Here is a 5,233-nt window from a genome sequence, read left to right as displayed (position 1 = left end):
GAACCCCAGGGTTCTTGGGAAGAGGGCCAGAGAGGAAAAAGGAGAAAACAGCTTTCTTGGGACATCAGAAAGGAAAGGACTCCACTTAGTGGATGCCATAGAACAATCCCAAGCCAAGCATGGGTGAGAAACAGACCCCACCCAAACCCAGCGGGCTGGATTCTGTCGCCAAGTGTTGAACACCAGACATGGATATGACAGAGCCGCTAGTCGTCCGTGGAAAGAAACTGTTTGCCCATTGTCTGGTAGTTTTGCAGCATTTGAACAACCAGGCCTCTGCTGCCTCTTCTGGCCTGAAATATAATTGCAGCCATAACCACCCAGCGTTTCAATGGGTAGAACTCCCTGGGGAGGGCTAACTACCCAAATCATTTGGGAGATCATTTTAGAATTGTCCAGGAGATCTTTGGCTGTGTCTATTATATGAACTATGGTGTCTTTTTTTTTAAAAAAAAGAAACTTTTTATTGTAAGGTGGGTTAAGATTTACAGAGAAAATCAGCTTTGCACATAACAATTTATACTCGTTTTTTTATGTGACATTGATGACAATCTCCTGCAATGTAATATCACTCATGCCATTGAAACTCTGCTTCCTGTTTTCATTCACCCTTCTCCCCTAACCTTGCCTGCCTTTTGAATTTGGCCTTGGGCAAATACTGCCTATTAGCTTTTGAATGGTTGATGGTTCTGAGGAATGTGTGCTCCTCCGTGCTATGATTCATTTTGGTGTAGTTGTTCTTATCAGGTGCCATTGAGCCAGTTGCAACCCACATTGACCCTATGCCAAACAGAAAGAATCACTACCTAGCCCTGAATTATTCTCCTAATTGTTCCCAAGCTTGAGCCCCTTGTTTCAGTCACTGTCAATCCATCTCCTTAAGGGGCTTCCTCTCTTTCACTGTCCCTCTACTTCACCTGGCATGATGTCCTTCTCCAGGGACTAGTCTCTCTTAATAACATGACCAAAGTATGTGAGAGGAAGTCTCACCATCCTTGCCTTTAAGGAGCCCTCTGACCATACTTCTTCTAAGACAGATCTGTTTGTTCCCTTGGCAGTCCATGTTACTTTCAATATTCTTTACCAGCACCACAATTCAAACATATCAATTCTTCTTCAGCCTTCCTTATTCAATGTCTGACTTTCACATACTTATGAGGCAATTTAAATTACTATGGCTTGGTTAAAGTGCACCTTAGTCCTCAAAGTTACATCCTTGCTTTTTAGCACTCTACAGACGTATTGTGCACCAAATGTATCCATACGCAATGCATCATTTGATCTCATGATTGCAGCTTCCAAGAGCATTGATTATATACCTCATCAAGACAAAAATCCGTGACAACTTCAACAAATAACAACAAATAAAAAAACAACAAACTTCTCCATTTATCATGGTACCTATTGATCAGGTTGTGAGGATGTGTGTCTTCTTGACATTGAGTTGTAATCCATACTGAGGGCTGCAACCTTTGATTCTCATAAGGTTCACTTTATAAACCTGTCTATTTTTCAGGGGGTGGAATTCAGTTCCAGACCTGAAGGGTGATGAAGGACCATAGTAGTGGGGATCTCACTAGTCTATCTAACCAATAAACCTCATCTTTTATCATTATTATTATTACTATTGGTAGTAGTAGTATGACGTTCAGTTTTCTGACACATTACTCCCCACTCTATCTAGGATCATGTACCATGATCCCTTTCAGAGCAGCTGTTTGTGATAGGCAGGCACCATTTAGTTCTTCTGACCTTAGCATCATAGAGGCTGAGGTACGCATAGTCCATTACTGATTTGGACTAATTGTTGCCAGGCATCTTGATTTTATTCACTGTTATTTGCTCCAGACAGGGTCCAATAGTTTATAGTGCCAGCCTAGCCGATAAACACAAGTAGGATTAATCGAAGAGCAGAGGGATAGATGGTTTCGTGAGCCTCGCCTTGCTTGTTCTGTGCCTCAATTTAAAGGGGTACACTACCTGTGGGATGCCTAGCTTGTGGACTGTGTCGCTGTAAGTTGAGGTCCATTTAATCCCACAGGATTGGTATGTTCATCTCTGGAGCTGGGGACCGACAGTTGGTGACAGTTGGTGACTTGCCTTGCTGTTTGCTGCCTGGGTATATATAGCCCAGCTCTCTCTGCAGAAAGGGACTGGCAACTGGCGGCTCTCAAGCCTTAAAGGACTGCTAGTGTCTCACTGTTTTATAATTTCACTGTTAGTTTCTTGTGTTATCTATCTGTATATAATTTAGTGGTTCATTTCTTCTATTGTATATCTAGCTTTATAAATATATTTATATATAATTACTAGCAATATGGTTTTGTCTCTCTAGAGAACCCTGTCCAACACATAGGGTGAGACCAAGAACCGACTTTCAGTTTGCTACTCACTAGCTTTTGAAGACCCCAGTCACTTCCCTGATGGATACAGAACATTGTCTTTGTGAGCTAGTTTGTTCCAATTGATCTTGAGGTCTCTCAGAGCTATGTTCCTGATCCCCCATATTTAGGACACGCTCCCTCAAGGGGTTTTGTTATACCTAAGACATTTTCATAACTATGCCTCCTGGATGCACTATTATATTCATGAACATATTTGTAGTATATGCTAATATGTATATAGAACTATTCTCTGGCAAACCTATATTTATTCATGGGGCTAGTCCCATTCTCCTTCCCACAACTGCTCAGATTTTGTGGTTTTTCTATCTATCTATTTATCTCTCTAGCTATCCTTGTATGTTATTGTTATTATTGGAGTATTTATCTCTGTTGCCTTTAATGCTTGTAGTCTACTGAGAAAGGATAGTGTTTTGATGTTCCAAATGTTTCCTCATTTTCTGGGTTACATGACACAAACCAATAGAAGAAGAGAAAAGAAAAAAATTTAACCCAAGTAATAACACCAACAATAAAACCAATTTAGTCTTTTTTTTTTTTTGGAGAACTTTCTTTTATTCTTGCAGTTTTATACCAGGAATTCAACATTTAATAATCCATTTTCCACAATGAACCCTTAAATTGTACACTGACATCCATTAACTCCTTAACTTATTTACCACTCTCCTTCAAGTCTGAAGAAAATTATTAATTCATTGAGTTCCACAGACAGCACAGTCCCACTGAGATGACATTGAGCCTGAACTCCTCCACTCATATCAGAATTAAGAACAGCCAGTATCAAACTGGCCCGAAACCTGATTGTGTTCTTGGCTCAGGATATCTATAGTAAATTTGTGAAGTCACACTAAAACAGAAAAATTAAGTAAGGGATGTATGTATTATAAAATTTTTTTCACAGTACAGTAAAAATTAACATTGAAAGTTTACCAAATTTTAACCATATAATCGGTGTTTTAGCCAATTAAAAAATTTTAAATGCTTGATTAACTGTGACTCAATTGCAAATAACTTCATGTAGGATCTTTTTTTTCTTTTAAAGTTTGCCCAGCCTTTTAAAATGTTTACAGAATTAATATAACTTTTAAAACATCAAAATATGCTTGCTGTACATATTGCACTTTTCTGCTAGAACTGGGCTAGAGTCTTCCCTGGCAAGACACCAAAACTATTGAATAAAATATACTTTTAAATCAATAGGTACTTGATTATTTTCCCTGAAATCATCAACATCATTACCAAAATCTTCCAGGATTTTGTAAGATTTGATTCCTTAAATACAGCTTTAAAATTAAGTTAAAGAGGGAAAAAAGCCCTCAGATGTTTGACTTTTATTGTCCTTGTTCTGGTCCTTCAGTGACCAAAGAGGATTTAAAACAAATTGTGTTCATGTTTCCTGACTTAATAAAAAGCTACAAATCCAAATTTTAAAATTATATTATTCAACTTAAAAATTATACTAATCAAAGAGCTATAAATCTTGATATGTCTATGTCTGTCTATCTGCAGGTTCCTTAGAAACTTTCAAAATTTTTATAATTAAGAGGTTTTAATCAATGATGCAGTAAAATCAAACCAGGTAAGGAAAATTATTTTGCAAAAATAAAATCACTTCCCAAAGTGCTTGACAGAAACCAACTATTCATTTTCATTTGTGTTCCATTGAAGACATTACTGAAATCTGTCCAATGGTTTATTTCCAAGTGGTCCACTATGAAAATCTTCGGAATGTTCTAAGACTGGCTGTAGCTAGAGTTCTGACTTCCATTTGGACCCTGCTCTCCTTCACTGTTTGGAGGTGGTTTTGGTTTGGGCATCTTACTAAGAATAGTTGCCATCTCTTTTCTCTCATCAAAATTCTTCCACTGTTCATAGAGTTTTAAAATGACCCTGATTATTTCCAAAATCTTTTCCTTGTCTGGCATCTTTCTGCTGTACAACACAGGCCACATGTAGGCAAGCTAAAGCTATCATGAAAGGAGGGTACAGTAGGCAAAGCTCCGTTCGATAGGTATCATTCACTATCCTCCATGCCAGGGGAAGCAACATGTCTTCTTGGCCCATGTCCTGCACATACTGGAGCAAAGGTCTATAAGGATGATACACTATCAAGCAACAATCCATTAGTTCTAAAAGATAAAATTCACATTCTAATACATGATTCATCCTATAAGGAAACTCCTTTGGAAAGGCATATGAAAATCTAGTTTTTAATACAGAAGTAGCAGCAGCAATCAACCTTGTATTTGAGACTACTCCAAATTCTTCTACTTTGGATGCCAAAAACACACAAGTAGGAGCCATTAATACGGGATCTATACTTTTCAGAGAATACCTGGCATAGAATCTCTTGAAATAGACTGTAGCAGTGGCAATAACTTGCTGTCTTAATTTAAGATGTTCACCTAATGCCTGAATAACATTTGTAAAAAATATTTGTAGTTTCCAATACTCTTCTTCTGAGAGAAATTTTAAGTCCTTTTGGCGCTCCTTCAGAAGGTCTTGTTTATCCAAAATCCATTGCAAATAGTGGGAGCTCTGCCAAAAGTTCCCTGCCATGGAACACAGCTTGTCCTGATGAAAAAGCACCAGCCGGCAGAGCGACCCGCGGAGCGACCATAGACCCAGACCGCTCGGTACCCGAGCTCCGTGACTGCAACCAGCTCCACTCCGCTCCGCAGCGGCGACCCCAATTTAGTCTTTTGGTTAAGAATTACTCAGACTTCCCCACTCCTAGGCTAACCCTTGAAAGAAAAAGAATGAGATAAAAGACCATAGGGAGGAAGAAAGGAGAGTGAGAGGCAAGGGAATAAAGAAAGAAGGTGGCAGGG

The 5,233-nt window shown here is 38.8% G+C and overlaps 1 pseudogene; it reads right to left on the bottom strand.

Moving 5' to 3' along the window:
- Nucleotides 1-3,024: 3,024 nt before the first annotated feature.
- Nucleotides 3,025-5,022, bottom strand: LOC142435950 (cyclin-C pseudogene; annotated as a pseudogene).
- Between the last annotated feature and the right edge of the window lie 211 nt (nucleotides 5,023-5,233).

Source organism: Tenrec ecaudatus (genome assembly GCF_050624435.1).
Source record: "Tenrec ecaudatus isolate mTenEca1 chromosome 16 unlocalized genomic scaffold, mTenEca1.hap1 SUPER_16_unloc_8, whole genome shotgun sequence".
Lineage (NCBI taxonomy): Eukaryota > Metazoa > Chordata > Mammalia > Afrosoricida > Tenrecidae > Tenrec > Tenrec ecaudatus.
This window is presented reverse-complemented; position numbering and strand designations above follow the sequence as displayed.